At 42.7% G+C, this 16,853-nt stretch overlaps 1 protein-coding gene across 6 annotated transcripts in view; it reads right to left on the bottom strand.

Moving 5' to 3' along the window:
• The window catches only part of elmo1 (engulfment and cell motility 1 (ced-12 homolog, C. elegans)), a 103,418-nt gene that overhangs the window by 73,711 nt on the left and 12,854 nt on the right, over positions 1-16,853 (bottom strand). The window contains exon 1 of one of the 6 annotated variants that reach the window (XM_072676085.1): positions 9,969-9,989. The exons of 4 other annotated variants lie outside the window; for them this stretch is intronic. The gene's annotated coding sequence lies outside the window, so the exon portion shown is untranslated. Of the gene's footprint in view, positions 1-6,886; positions 7,076-9,968; positions 9,990-16,853 lie in introns of those variants that run through there. One more of the 6 variants, XM_072676084.1, reaches the window with a different exon arrangement.

Below are 16,853 nucleotides of genomic sequence, written 5' to 3'. Positions count from 1 at the left end.
ATATTAATTTATGCCAAGTCCAAAACTGACAGACTGCAATGCTGCATAAATCTAATTAGAGACTGCTCTATGTTCTGCGCTGTAAGGACCAATCAGAGCTCCATTGTCATGGTTGCAGACCAAACAAATGACCATTAAGATGACGGAAGAACAGCTAATCCTATTTGTGGCAGAACCCAAAACCTTGTATGACGGGCAACATGTTAACTGTAAACATGCTGAGGTTAAAAAGCACGTATGGCGGAGCAGAGCTGAAGGGCTGGGGAATGAGGGTGAGAACTTTACAGTGACTTTATGTAGCTGTTTCTATAAGTTTGTCTTTGTGACCCTAAAACAACCACCAGCTTTAGCTTTCCTCACTAATGAGCATTCGTGTAGAGGAGGGAAAAGCAGACAGAGAGCATGTTTTTACAGTGCATGAACACACACAGTGAGAAAAGTATGAACAGAAATAATAAAATAATCAATATAGGCAAGATTACATCAATTTGAGGTTTTAAATGTCAGATTAATTTTCAAATAATTGCCCAACCCTACTATGCAGTTTCTAGCCCTACTTATGAAGCACAGAAGGCAAAAAAAAAATGTGCTGGAATTGGCGTGAAGGTTCCACTACATTAAAAATCGCAGCCAAAAGAACTTGGTGTGAATAGGCCTCGTCTTTCATAACATAAAAATATGTGAAAATTAAAGTGATCAGTGTGGCCTGTGCAAATATTTGGACCAACTAAGTGTTATACAGGCTCAATTTTCTTTGACATGGTCTCAGACTAGCAAATCAGGTCTGAGGTATGTCTGAGAACGGCCAGCTGAATCAAATCTCCAAGCTTTATAAATATATCAACCCTTATACGAACACTCGTCAAACATGGGCTCCTGTAAGCAACGGTCTATTATTCAAAATAAAAGTAATCAATACCCAGAACGCAGGGGGTGGCTATATGTCACTACAGTGCTGAATGTTAAGAAGTAGCAGTTTTTCTAAGCATGCTACAGAACATCTAGACAAGTCAGAAGAGTTTTGAGGACGAGTTCTGTAGACTGACGCATTTAAAATAGAACACTCTGACCACACAGCGGTCAAACCATGCAGTGCTTTTAAACTGTATGAGTATTTTAAACTGAATGCAAGATGCAACAGGAACCTAGCGAGGCTAGGCTAACTAAGAAAAGGTGTAAAAGGAACTAATTATTAGTATGAGTGGGCAGTCTGGCTGCAGAACCCCGAACATCCTGAACTGAGTGAATAATCAAGTCAGGACTCTCCATGCACCATGCCTAATACCAGGTGTGGGCTAGAGGCGTATAAAGCCCCCCACCATTGATCACCATTGATCACCATTGAGCTGTGGAGCAGTGGAACTGTGTTCTCTGAAATGATGGTGTTTCATCCAGCACTTTTGGAAACAGTTGGGGAGGTGATCATCCAACATCCTGACCTCACTAATGCTCTTGTGGCTGAATGCAATCAAATCACCACAACAATGCTCCACAATCTAAAAGAAAGCCTTCCCTGGACAGTAGAGACAGTTACTCCAACAAAAGCAGAATAAACTCTTTTTTTATGCCCTTGATTTCAGAAGAAACAATGAATGAGCATGTGTCCCAATACCTTTGTCCATAGTGAGTATTCTGACAGAGGAAGACAAAGAGAAATTAATCTCATCAATGGCAAAAAAAAAAAAACAACTAAATCCCAACTGATTGGTCAAAATACTATGATCTACCGTTAGACGTTTGACCCTCAAAGCACTTCATATTTGTTAAGATGCCTCCTCAAGCAGGCTGGTTCATCTAGAATTCACATGCAATGAAAGTAGGTAACCAAAGAAGGGCTGAGTCTGACTAAATTTGAGAACGGCAAGCACAGGGATAGATCCGAAACCCTGTGGTTATTGATTCCCCCTTTTCCCGGACACCGACTCCGTGAAACTCCCCAAACAGCAGACAGACAAAGCTCTTAAGCTGCCATGGGAGACGGACTGGTGGATGGCAGGGTGAGGGGGAATAGATGTGTGTGTTTTTTGAGAGGGGGTGCTAACCAAGCTGTGTGCAAGCTAACCACGCTCCATGCGATCTCCTCTCCGTAATCCCTTTCCTAAAGGCTGTGGGGAGATAGGCCACAGAAAACATTTCCCTTCTGTTTTTCAGAGTCGACTGCGCTGTCTGCTTTCTTGCACTGATGACGCAGTGGCAGGGCCAGGGAGTATGCCACCGTCACTGTTAGTCACATCTCTCATGGCCAAATCCTTGAACCCGTAAACACATAAAGCCCACGGATTCCGAAAGGGGGTGGTAGACAGTGGAGAGTAGGCATGCAACGATTCACATTTTCCTCCTCTTATACAAAACCCTGAAACCTGCACTTAGGGTATTGGCCAATAGCAAGTACCGAATCAATACCAGTGCTCTGTTTGGGTATTTGTGTTTCACAGCAGTAAAGCACAAACATATAGTATGGGCTAATGTACTAAATGTCATATAAAACAATAGGTACCAAAGGGTTCTCTGCAGTGATGCCAGAGCAGAACTACTTTCTTATTTAATTCACAAAAGGTTTATGTATCAGTACTGGTATTGGCACCAGCACAGGCAGATTTGTATATTAAACATTTAGTATATATCATTATTATATCTGGATTAAGTGCAAGTGTAAACACACCCAAAACACATTTAAACTAGATACAAACTTAACTTAGACCACTACACGAGGTGGTCTGATGTATACAAATTTGAGCCACATTATAACCCCTTCCCGTACAACCAAAACACCAAGCGCCATGAGCAAATTTGCATATTCCATCCCACACAGAAATCGTATTTCAGTCTCACTAAGTCAACGTGCATTTGACTACCCAGTGTAAATACATGTGTCTAAAGTCTAAACAGGATACAATTCAGACACGAGTCACATTAAGTGATCAGGTGTAAACAGGGTCCAAGATATCACAAAGACGATGCAAAAGGACTGAATGAGTCTGGTCTGGCCATTATCCAGTCTTCTGAACAAGGTCAGTACTGGTGCCAATACAGATACATATCCAATAAAGTGTGTCACCCTCATCACTGGATCTTCCTCCAACAATCATAATCACTTCCCTGCACTCCAAATATTTCCCTATACACTGGGCTGGGTATCCTTTTCCTCTCAGGATCCGAGAAACCAAACCAGCACTGTTACACTGTTGCACTATTCCTGGAAAAGTTGTTATGCACCACATGCACTGTTGACACAACATGGCTAAGGAAAATACCATGGATGTGGGTAACAACCACATAGCAACTTTCTGATGGAAGGGATTCTTGAGATCTAGCTGACAAGCCTGAAGCATGCACTCACGAACACGATTCGCTTTAGCTTAAGCCGGTGTTTCACAGTTTCAGTCAGTTTCAGGACATGCCTTGGTCACCCCAGTCCACAAGGAAATTTAAAAATCTGTGGTTGGGCTTCAAGTGTAGATATGTTGCATAGATAAGAGGTAAAAGGGTTAGAAGGTATATCACTCTACAGTGTAGATCACAGTGTTATCACTGCTCACACAGGTACTATTCAGTTTCATATAAAATACCACAGCCTTTGTGTGTGATAGAAAATATGTAATTGTAGCTCATTTCAGTGAACAGATGTCCTTTGCATTGTGTCAAACTTGAATGGGTCAAGAGAAATGCTCCAGAATGACCTGAAAAAAAGTACACTGCCTTCTAAATAAAGATCAACTGAATTAAATTTGTAAGCCAAGAAGGTTTTATCCTTCTCCTAGGACGTCCTAGGATCCTGAAAATCACATGGCTGGTTATATCATAAACTAGGTACACATGGTGTATGAAAGAGGCATAGCTTTAAGCTATGTAAGCTAGTGGTGGTGGTCCTCCACACTTCACAGATTTGTATTTTCTACTTAATTCAGACCATATCATCCCACAGCAGGGACGTCCCGATCCGATCAGCTATGTTAATTCCAGCTCATATCTGAGTCTTTGTTTTAACCACAGTGTTCAAAGAGCCATCTGGGGTCCTCAAGGCATCATTAACTGACATTATTGCCCAGCCGGCAGCCATAAGGACTTGATACGTTCTCAGAAGGTAAATAAAAGAGTTTACAGTCTGCAGTGTGGATTTATTGCACAGTTCAACATAAAAACAGACCTGAATATCTAAAATTTTATAAAAACTATCACTGCATCGCTCTGTTTTACCAGTGGCAGAAACCACATGCCTTTATTTGCTTTTTAAATCAGCACAGAAGGGCACATTTTGCTTCAGTATTAATGAGCAGTACATCTTATGTAAACTATGGGGCTGCGTTATGTATAAAAACACAAAGATCAGATCAAAATCGTCTGAGATCGGATCAGAGAGGCGAAATATCCTGATCAGGACATTCCCATCCCATATAGTGTTAAAATATGGATGGGAGAGCAAACAAACTCAAGTCTGAAGCTTGAGTCTTTTCACTGTGAAGGGGTGGGGGTGTGGAGGGCAGGGTGGTTGACATGCAGAAAGAAGGGATTTGATTTCTGCAGGGAGCAGATGAGATTTTATGGTGAAGTTTCAGTTCAGTAATTCATGTTGGCAGTACATGCGATCCCTCTCTCTGGAGAGAAGTGGGGACACGCAACACTGGCAGCTTAAACACACCAAAGCACGTCCACCCAGCTGGCACTGTGCACTCCAAGAACTGTTTGTGCGTTCTGGCCCTTTTGTGATGCTTGGACCTCCTTTAAAAGAATTCCAGTATTTGACCGTTGGCATGGAAAATGTAAAGCTGATGTACTGTACAGTCGGTGAAAGTATTTGAACAGTGACACATTTATTATAATTTTACCTCTGTACACCACGATTGATTTTCCAGAATGTTTAGGGTCATTATCTATCTGTTCTGATGCATCGCTGTCATAATATATGTTTTGCAGCATTTGACTGAATCTGAGCAGAAAGTAGAACCCTATACACTTCAGAATTCATCAGCAGTCATATCATCAATAAACACCAGTGACTCAGTTCTGTTGGTGACCACACATGCACATGTCATAATAGTGCCTCCACCATGTTTGACAGATTTGATAAACTTTGAAACATTAACCATTCCTTTCCTTCTCAATACTTTTCTACTTTTGTTCACCTATTCCTGAACTACAGAAAAAAAAACAATGGTTCAGGAATCAGTATCAAAGTATCAGTATCTAGAACGTTTGAACAATCCTAATCTCCAGTTCTGCTGCTTTGTGGCATGAATCAGTAACTGACAGTCTAGGAACTGGGAGACTGATTCCTACTCAAATCTCAGTTACAGCAGGCATTGATTTCACTGGATCTCTTTGTCAATGCTGCCAACTAACGGCCTTTAACATGTTGCTTCAGTGTCAGGTTCTACATTTCAAAAGAACTCAATCCCACCAAACCAGGCAGCTGCAGTGTATCAAACGTGAGCGGTGTCCGGCACACAAACAGGGTGGGTAAAGGAGTTCTGTTTAGATCTCTTGCTGACTGGCTTTCTGTGTGTGCACCTGGGGAAATGGGGGGAAGGGGGGTGGGGGTGGTCATTGCTCACATCCTATATGGATTTCAAAAGAGCCTTTAGGCAATGCATCTGACACCTCCACAAAGAGACAGCGGCGAGCACAGCTACAAAGGACCGGCGGCCTTTATCACTGCTGAGAAACAAAGGCCCAGGACACAGACACTGAGTTCTAACTACTCTCTCTCTCTCTCACTTCCAATTTCTCTCTGTCTCTCACACACACACACCAGCACACACTGACCCCTACACTCGCAGGCCTGATGTACAATGTATACGTAAATAAAAGGCTTCTGAAACACATGTTCAATATTCTCTCATGCATACATGCATTAGCACCCCCACACACACACACACACTCCTTTCCTAAGAGAGGAGCTTGTTAAAAAAGGTTATAAAGGGAGCTTTTGTACCCACATCACTTCTACTAATCTGTGTGTGACAAAACAATGAATGATACACAGCAGGAGAAAATAAAGGCCTGGGGCATTGCAGAGACTTAGAAAAAGGGAGGAAGAAAAATTAAAACAGAAAAACACTGCAGAAGCCATCTTGAACTCAGCTTGATATGCAATACACAACAAACTATATATTTTTTATATACTCCATATTAAAAAAAACGAAAGATTAAATGAAATATTAAATTCTGAAAATCTTTAAAAACGAAAGTTGTCTCAGCGAGAGCCGAGAGACAGTTAGCAGCCTTGAGCTTTGTGGAGGGCGTCGTTGTTTCACTAACGTGGCCTCGTTCTCTCATGTAGTAACCAGGATATCCTGTCGAATGACTCCACCAAGGCTCTATAACTAGCAAAACAGAAAAGTACACTTCTGTACTTTCAGACTGCTCCCCCAACTCTCATCTCATCTCACAGGAGCCAACCAGCTCCCTTCGTTTCAGGTTGCCTACCGAAATAGCGACGTTCAAAAAGTACCAGTGTCAGCACAAATCCAGCAACGAACTGGAGCATCAGACTCGTTTGAATGCGCCGCTTTGAAAGGGGAGCATGCAGCGTGGGGCTTTGAGATGATGTGCACCACGCTGGAGTGTTAAAAAGGGCATGTTTAAGCAGATCTCCGCAGAGATTATAATCCACACAAAATCAAGTATTAATCAAATATTTAAAATGTGACCAGATCTGCAAAGTTCTCAGAGAAGTTCTCAGAGAAGTCTAAACTAAACTAAAAACCCCACTCTTTCTGCATACTGAACACCAACAAGACCTGCCAAAAGCAGAAATCCTGCCCGATGGACTCTAGATAAGGTCAGGTAGAGTCCAGCAGGATGTGAAGAACAGTCGAGAGGCCAGTTCTATATGAGGCCACACCCTGGAGCCCTATGTGTCGGCGTTTGTTAAAGAGGAACTCACCCAGAAACCTCCACGCCAGGCGGCCGTCTGAACCAGCCACCACTTCTCTTGCAAGCCAATCAGCACCAGGCAGCTCAGGATGGAGCTTCTCCTCAGATGCACATCACCAGCAAGGCACAGCAGCCTCCCGGGCCAAACTAGGAACAGCAACTTTACTGAGCACTCCTGTCGTAGCCGCAGAGAAAGAGAGAGTGAGATGGAGAGACGGAGAGGTGAACAGAAGGAGGAAGTAGGCGTTCGCCAGAAGAAGAGGAAACTGGGGTGTCAGCCTCGTACGAAAGCGGCAAAATTCAAACGCTCAGAAGCAACCGAAGCAGTTTATAGGAAGCGACTCGTAGAGCTGCCCATTGCCCACATAACTGAACAATAACGGACAGTTACTGCTGTCAGATTGACTCCTCCACACTGATGGGTAGGAGGTTTCAGAAGAAAGGTTTAAAACAATGGTACGACCACGGCAAATCACTGAACATGCAGCTGACATTATATTAAAAGGCTAAGACAAAAAGGGATTGGATTTAATTAAGTTCTATATAAGAAAGCTGAATTCACATGACTTCACGTTAAAGGTCTGGGGTCATCCCCACTAACAACGCATTTAATACTTTACATAGGCCTTACATCTCTCTGTTTCAAATGATAAGAAAGAATTAACGTAGGAAAAAACGCAAAACTGAAGTAACAACTGACAACACAGTTGAAATAGGGGTGGCAATATGACCATTTGATCACTCGAGTCACATTCAGAGGTGGCAAGAGGCGCATATGACCACATTATTCTTGTAGGTGTGAACACCAAAGCATCTCGATGCGTCCCTGACAGCAAAGCACCGTCCACATCAACCGCCTTACTGCCCCAGTCTGAAAATATGCAAAAACCATGAGACTCAATTTGATCAGAAGTAATCACAGGAGACGCATTCAAAATGCCAGGCGTGAACGGCTATGCGTTTTGTGATCGGATCACCAGAGGCGCATGTTAATGCCAGGTGTAAATGGGGCCAATGTGAATCTGGCAGTTTTGGAGATATGAGTTTTTTTAGAGAAAATCACATCATTGTACCTTAGTTTTGGTCCGTTCAGCATTTGCTAACATATTTGACATGTAAACAAATGATGCAAAGAAAATAACATGGATAAAATGATGTATATTTGATGATAACTGTGATGATACAAGTGTTTACGTGTGTTCTGTATCATGTGATACTTTGGCGCAAGGCCATGGGTCTTCAAGGTTTTTCCACGACACACAGTGGGGAGAAGTAACTGCATTTATTCAGTAGTAAAACTAAATTAAGCATATTAAAACTGAATATAACTGATGCGTGTATGGTCATATCTTCTATTCCAACCCATTTATACAGAACCTTTTACAACAGTCACAAGGGAGCTTTAGACTTTTTTGAGTACACCAGTGGTGATAGTGACAGGAAAAACTTCCTCAGAGCAAGAGGAACAAACCCGGAGAGGAACCAAGACTCAAAAGAGGAACCCATCTCCTCCGGTCGACACCGGATAGCACAAAAGAAATACAAGAAAGCAAGTCTAATAAGAGGATAGGAGTACAGCAATGGAAAGTAAAATAATGGAGAACTGTGACTAGTATGAGAGCAAGCCATGGGGGAGTATTTGATCATGGTGTTTATAAGAACTTTAAATGGTCATCAGCCTTTAAAAACCAAAACTATCTATTCTAGGACTACGGAACAAGCTCGGAAGAAGCTCAAACATTCACACACCAAAGCTGGTCTGCAGAAGGGAAATGGCGGTTCATGCTGTGTTTGGCCCATTTGGACATTTTTGGTCCATGTACCAGAGCTTGTTTACAATTTTATTTGGTGCACAATTTTATTTGGAGTCTGGCATCGTTGTCACATTGCCTAACAAACCACACTAACAATCAAACCAAACCTGTCAAGTCTGAACACACCCATAAACAACACTGACCAACTGCGTGCTTCATTACAAAGACAGCATAATTAGTGCTGTTTAACCAGATTTGGTGCAGCATTGGCTTGAAGCATTCAACAAAAGTTAATGGGTCTCACACATCAACCACATCATTCTTAGAAATATATATTTTCTAATAACCCACTTATGCAGTTTTTGAAAAGGTTCTGACACTAATCAATGTTTTCTTATTTAGGATTTGTTCATTAGGATTAGGATTTATGAGGACAATTAGGGGTGGTGATGAGGACAATTCTGAGATTTAAAGACACATCATGACTCGTAGACTTTTTGTTAGGACTCAAACAAATGAAAGAAAATTCTTAGGAAGGTAAATGAGGTCCAAAACACTAATCGACCAGAACATGACACAAGCGAAAAACATTGATTATTTTCACAACAGCCAGATTGCGATGGCTAGACGACTGGGTCAGAGCATCTCCAAACCATCAGGCAGGTCTTGTGCTTTTTTTGTTTGTTTGTTTGTTTATTTTGGTACACAGCGGTCAGTACCTAATAAACATGGTCCAAGAAAGGTCTAACGATAAACTTGTGACAGGGTCACAGGTGCATAAGGCTTATTGATGCAACCCATGGAGGTCCCACCTTACAGGGCTTTAAGGATCTTCTGTTAACGTCTTGGTGTCAGAGGTCACGCCTTTAGAGGTCCTGTGAAGTCCATACCTCGAATAGTCATATCTGTTGTAGTGGCTCAAGGGGGACCTACTCCATATTAGGCAGGTGGTGCTATTGTTAAGGCTCATCGCTGTATACTAAATTATTAATAGCATTTTGTGAAATGTGGCAACACTGAGGTTTTTAGGCTAATCCAGTTTATCAAACTCCAGAAGAACTACAAAAAACTGCTGTTTATAGCATGGAAGACACAATGATGACAAACACGAAGTTTAGAGATGGAAAAAGTTCGAACAGTATTAGCAAAGAGCTGTTCATGTAAATAAAAAAAAAATGGTTATTTTCATACTCAGTGGTGGACATCAAGCATCAAAAGAAAGCAAGATGTCTCCAAACTTTTTATCAGGCAACTGGAAATCCTTCTGCCAATTCATGCACACTAATGAGACAATGTTGATACATTTCCTGGTGAGTTTATCAGAATCTAACAGCTCACCTCTTTTCTTCCTCAGCTGAAGCTAACCGGTGGACTTCATCACTGTAGCAGCTCAGAAGATGCACCTATGATATACCTTGTTGTGTTGACATGTTGAGCAGGTTGCATCTTCAAAACTAAAGCACTGAACTGCAGTCTCAGACAATCACAGCGTGCTAATTAGAGTAAGGGCAAAAAAAATAACCCACCCTGAACAAGAGCTGCTGATTACAGCATTCTAGCTTCTTTAATTTCCCACATCCTCTCCCGCTTTCACGACCTTTAGACGAGTGTGAACGCTCTCCTTATTACTGATGCAACAGTAGCAGCTGCTCTTTAGTGCTGAAGAGGGAAAAGGAAGAGGGAGGGCATCAAGCACATAAGCTTCCACTGTCACTGTGCACATTAAAAGTGGAGGGGGGGGGGTGATGGTTTAATTGGCTCATGTCACAAGATGACAAGCAGCATATGTGGGTTCCGCCCAGCGTGGGCTCTCACGGCCCAGGCAGGCTGTTCTGGTCTGCCAGCAAAGGGGTATGACTGTTTTTATTGGGTGCCAGGCAGGCAGAGCAGAACTGCCTTCTTTATGGAGATCAGTGGAGCAGCACCAGTCAGCGTACATTTGGCCTGGCTCAAGGAACTGGGTGGGTAAGCACATCAAACCACCACTGTGCAGAATGGGCGGTAAAATTAGACTTGGAGTCCCTCTCTGTAGATGGTCAAGGTCTTTGGAGTGTGAAAGAGAGAGCCGAAGTGAGCAAAGACAGATATATGGCTTCTGTGAAGCATCTCTACAGAGAATGAATGCTTCTATAATTAGAACTGAGGCCTGTTCTACTGTTTAAAATATTTCGATGTTCCACATCGAACAGGAAGTCTATAGTGAAATTGTGAATGATTCACACGCAGTGTGGCGCATCATGGGCCATTACTGCTGCAAGACTGAGACTTTGAAGAAAACACGGTGTGACAAATTCATTTTTCCCCCCACATCAACCAAAACGACCCAATAACCACATTATAGCTACATGGGAAAATTTCGCGCTGAAGGTTAAACTCCACAGGCCTCTCTCATCTCGTCTTTAAACAGACAGACACACATATGGCTGACCTGAGTTAGTAGACTCCTCCTGCGCAGCTAAAGAGCCAGCCGTCTCCTTGGAGATGCACAAGTGATGCGCAGTGTTCCAATTAGCTGTGTGTCGCGTCCAGTACCTCCACTCCCTCTCTCCCCAGGAGCTTAGGGCTGGGCCCCCCGTCCCCTACCCCTGCCAACAGCGGCTGTCTCAGCCGAGTGCTACCGGACCCATGAGGGCCAGCACTAAAAGCAGGGCCTAAGCTAAGCAGGAAGATTTAGCCAATTACGGCTGAGTAGGATAGTTATTCACAAACACACCTACATGCATTATGGTGCCCACAACATGTTCCGCCAGGCCTGCAGAATCTGATTAAAATGAAGAGTTTCCTCATATTTTAGAAAAAAAACAAAATTAAGTAAATTAGGACAGGACTACAGATACCACAGCAATACTCCACAATCCACTACATGCTCCCAAAACACCATGCAAATCCTATGACTTCTGCTGCATTTTATTTACCGTGGATGTTGGAGCTGGGAATGATGTCACACCACTGTTCCAGTTCCAGCTCTATACTCTGATAACTGTAAAGATAGCTTAAACTCAGCACACAATGTATCGAAACCCAGGAGGAAGCAAACGGAGATCCATAATAGGCTAAAAGCTAACACTAGCAGAATGTCTTTTCCCATATCCTCCCTCCAACATCCACTCATTCGATAAAAAAAAATGGGCTCCGCTGACTACCAAACTGAAGCTAAACACAAGCCCAAAGGAAAGCACCATCACTTTTCATAATTTTATTTTATTTTTATTTGTAAGATTTAAGAAAGCGACCCCTTCAGCGCATCAGTGTTAAAACTATGCTATGTTATGTGTTCGTTGACACCTTTAAGTACAAGTACTTTTCTCTGTACTTTTAACATCTCTCGTTATAGTAAGCTATGAAATCATGATAGTGCTGAATAGATACTACATCCCATTACGCCAACCGCAAAGGGGAAGTTCTACTGTACGAGTTTACCTGTACCATGGAAGGGCATACCGCAGAAGTCACATTCAAACCCTATCAGATTAATCACCTTTAATCTAGATGAAATCCTCCCAAACAGTCCACTTTAAAAACACAGGAGTACAGGACGGTAGCCTTATGTAATGTTGCTGCAGCGTGCAGCTGCCACTGGACCCGCTTTATCAGCTCTTAAACTAGGAAAAACAATTTGCAGCCTTCACATGAAATCCCTTTGTGTTCTCAATAGCACGCTGCCTCATTGTAACATTATCCAAGCTGAGGAAGGGAGGGAAGAGCAGAAATAGCAGCAGAACTCTCCAAGCTGCATATTAGCTCCCAGGACCTGACAATGTCAAAGTGACTTGCACTAAAAATCTGTGGATTCGGCAGTAATAAAGTTTGATGCTGTCGTTTAAATTCTGAACGTAGTGAGCACAGGGTTTTTAATGGAGTCTTTAAAGGGAGCTGAGAGGTGCTGTTGGGATCAAAGGCCAGACAACTCAAAGGGTCAGTGGCGCTAAAGCTTCTTGAACTGAGAGTGTGTTTGATGGATGCAGGGTAGGCAGAGAGATTTGCTAACTGTGTGACCTTCTGGTCTCAGGCTCAGCTGCTCAGCAGGCAACAGGCTAAGCAGGTCAGAGGCAGCACCGCCCTGCACCAGCAAACACTGAACATGGTCAGGAGAGAATATCGAAGGATGCAAGAGACTGTGGGCACTCGCCAGACGAAAAAAAGGAGGGGAGACCCAGATTGTTTCTTATATGCAGGGGAACCTACACTCAAACTGGCCTAGATTGTAGGCATTAGAAGCACAGTAGGTCACAGATCATCCTTTGCAATGAAGAGCCCTGGATCATTTTAATGTAGACCACTTTGTGTATGTAATGCCAGGCTGCTTGACTGTGTTTTTGCATGTTTTCGGGATTGGTAGATTATTTAACTTGCTGCTTATTGTACTCACATGCCATTATTGGTGTCTTTAAATACAATTCAATTACTGATACATATTGAAAATGCCTCCCTAGTATGCAAGTGCACCACACAGCAGGTGGCCTACAGGAAGAGAGGATTTCCTAACCTGACTGGATGGATTATCACAGCAAACTCCCTCTCGCCCTGATTAAATGGAGATACACAGAGTTCTTCTAAATCAATCCCTGTCAGACCCCAGCAGTCGTTTCCACTTAATTATATCTATTTAAAAGGGGGAAGAGATGGGATGAGGATGAGAAAAATCCTTGAAATTTCTTCCGCATCCCCACAAGACTCCGGCCAGTGTGACTCTTGGCTCATCGAAAGGGGTAATTGACATAGCTGAGAGATTAGGCCAGGGGCTTCAGTCGTTTATGGCTGAAGAACAGCTCCCTGTCAGGAATGTGAGCTCAGCTGCTAGTAGTCCAACAATGTGCAAGATCTGGATCTCATAACAATCTTGGTCAAGCCATTTACACAAGGCCTGCAGATGCCAAACCCAAAGACCATCGTCCTCGTATCTTTTACTGAGCCTCTGAAGTTTTCCTTCAAAAAGAATGTCCATCCTATGAACTAATGAAGACTAAAGCTTCACAAGAAATTTCTTACAGCAGTAAGAAAACTTTGTAATAAATGATACAACTTACCCCAAAGCATATTATCAGAATGGGGGGAGGGGTACATTTATCCAAGAACAAAAAATTCAATACAATGTTTGAGCCAAATTAGCTTTCAGACCTAATTAACATAAATATATCCGGATCCAAATACATACAATTGAGACACATCTTATGTACATGGCACCCATAGGAGAGATTTTTGGAGATACTATCTTATATATACTCTGAACTGGTAATGGGAAGCTTACATATAACAGTGAGTTACAACTAACTCCGTATTTCAGTTTGGTTAGACAATCACAATGGAACACAATAGTCTTCGCATTCTTTTTGAGAATTATCTGTTTGAATATGGTCAAAACGTACAAATGAAGTTGCTATAAGAGCAGGAGAAAATGATCAAAAGCCCAGTCTACTTGGACCTGTTTAACTACATGAAATGTGTGCTACGTTTTACCCCATGTTAGTTTAGCTGTTCTGAATAGTTCACTCGTTAAGTCATTCACTATATAAAAATGTGCTACATAGTAAACTGCCTATGGACACTATGTTTGGAAACACTACTTCACGAAAACGAGACGGGCATTTGTGTGATGCATTCATATTCTGTCGCATAAACAAAAAAAAACAAACAAAAAAAAAAAAAAATATATATATATATATATATATATATATATATATATATATATATAATGACTGATATGTTCTATTATAAACAAGAAGACCAGACACATGTCGAATGAGAGGTCTCGGAAATGCCCAATATGGGGTCCTGGCTTTCAACAAAAAGAGCTAGTTATGCACCCTGTTTTTTTGTTTCAACACACCATTTTAACTTCAGTCAGGATCAGGGGTGCTAGAAGAAGAAAATATTTGCAGGGCAAACAAGACACAGGGCAGGGTGCTCCAGGGCCAAGCTTGCTAACCACTGCTATAAGGAAACGCTCACTGATCACTACATGTGGTCCGAAGAACATGGAAGAAATCAATAGGATGGAGTCAGATGAATGAGCATTTCCATTCGTGACCGGGTTTGCATGGCAAGGACGAGCCCTCTGTTAGAACACGCAGCTGACCTCTGGCTTTGTGGGCAGCACACAATGGTGCACACAGTTTGTCCTTCGACCCTGATGACTAGCCTTGTTTGGGGATGCGGGTGGGGAAACCATAGGAACAGCCGCTCTGTCTCCATTGTCCTTCCAAACAGGCTGGTGGCAGAGGCCTGAGGAGGAGGGAGTGGTGTGGATCTCTCCAGGGACTGGCCTGGAAAACCTTTATTCAGCAGGCTCCAAAGCCCAAGCACTATAATATATCTAAACAGCTATGAACGCTCAACGTGAGGGCAGTGCTGCCCTCAGCGGTACTTAACGCAGAGTGGGATGGAGTGGGCAGCTTTGGGTAGAACAAAAAAACCAAACTGTTCTTTCAGAAATATTCAGCGCTATAAAAAGCACTGAATGGCTCAGATACGTGGGTTACGAAACATACCTCACAGTGAAAAATAAACTAAATATTAGGTAATCAGGGTAAGAGATGACTGTCAGGATCACGAATCTCAGTTTAATCACCGAGGTCCGCTTCCTTATTACATTCACCACAGCGTAGCAATACAGAACTCTATCAGACGATAAAACAGTTGAAGTCCTGCCATGTTAAGGTCCATAAGGTGAGGACTGAGCAGTTGAAAACTGGGAGGCATTGGGAATCAGGGCATGATTCTCGTCTACTGAGCCTGGCCTCCTGCCGAGCTAAGGTAGCATTGTATATGAGATCTGAGATCTTGAAAATATGCTTCGCGGTTCCAGCTGAAGAGCAGTACTGAAACAAAAAATAAAAAATAAACCTCTGCTTTGGCTTAGTCCATGTAAAGTCAACGAGGAAAAAGGAAGTGGAAGAGCACGTTTCCCCAAATGTAAAAATAAACACTGGAGGATAGTGCACATGTCTAGGCCATCCATTCACTCTTTCAGTCTCTGTGTCATGGAAAACAAGGGGAATTCATCAGTGTTCCTCTATGAAATTCAACAGAAACTCCTGTCGCATAAGGCCTCATGCGTGTCACTACACGCAGGCAGTGGCCATGAGACCATGCAGCTTTTTTGTTTTGTTAGACACAAAGATCATTAAATAGATAATGAAATCTCGGAGGGAAGCCTGGTTTCATTTTCCAAGGTAAATGTGCTGCGTGCCTGTAGGGGTTGTGCACTCGCACCACTTGAGCTCGTGAGTGGAGCTGGAGGTTCATTCAGAGAGAGTCAGCCAGCGAGCAGGGCTGGAGATCCGCTGTGCATGCTGGAGCCAGCACTGGCCGACAGGATTAGACAGACACAATGCTGTAGCTAAACGCTTTGCACCACTCATTAGTGATGAAACCACACAGGCCTTAAACGAGGATAATCCCTTTCTTTTTTCCCCACCCTGCAAAAAAAAAAAAAAAAAAGCAACCAACTAAAACAAAACAAAAAAACAACACATTACCATAATTACAAGCCTTCACGTTCCATTACATCTATCCTGCCCCGCTACTGAACTCTTTTCTGCTCTAAACAGCTTCTCTGTAAAAGTAAAAGAGCACAGGGGGTTTAAATGCCTTTCAATGACTTCTTTCATCATGAGGTGAAAGGGTTCGAATGAGAGAAGGAGATCAGCAGCATATTGCTTCGATAGTCTATAACGGATAGTGGAAACGAAGAACTGAAGAACGGCGGGCTGCAGGTCAGAGCCTCCACTACAGATGACCGAGGTCCTTTCAGGCTATGTGGAAAATAAACATTGTGCTCATATGCGCTCCTTCATACCACTCATAATCCATCACACAATTAAAAGATTAACAACGACTGTCAGCAGGACAGTACAGAAGGCTGGCTCACAGGCCTGAGCACTGTAACACTGTAAGACTATAAGACTGTAAGTCTATGCGCCTCTGTGCTGGAGGGCCTGTTAAGTAGGCATCTGACATGTGCAGTGGGATTCACACACAGGCTGTGAAAAAGTTTAGGTCCAAAAATTAGGTCACATACTTATCTATATCTATGCCTGTGATACGCCACAGTCTACCAGCTATCAACCTGGAGGTACTGCAAGTCGGCACAAACTGCCTCCCTGTAGTCTTTTCCATGAAGGCAGGTCTGCCTGAAACTAGTTCATCTAATAAATGAGGACAAACCGTGTCAACGGTGCAAATCAGCACTCCAACATAGCCCACATGGTCTGCTTTTTTTGT

The sequence above is a fragment of the Salminus brasiliensis genome, chromosome 3 (genome assembly GCF_030463535.1).
Source record: "Salminus brasiliensis chromosome 3, fSalBra1.hap2, whole genome shotgun sequence".
NCBI lineage: Eukaryota > Metazoa > Chordata > Actinopteri > Characiformes > Bryconidae > Salminus > Salminus brasiliensis.
Note: the sequence above shows the minus strand (reverse complement) of the source record. Positions and strands in the feature narration are given on the sequence as shown.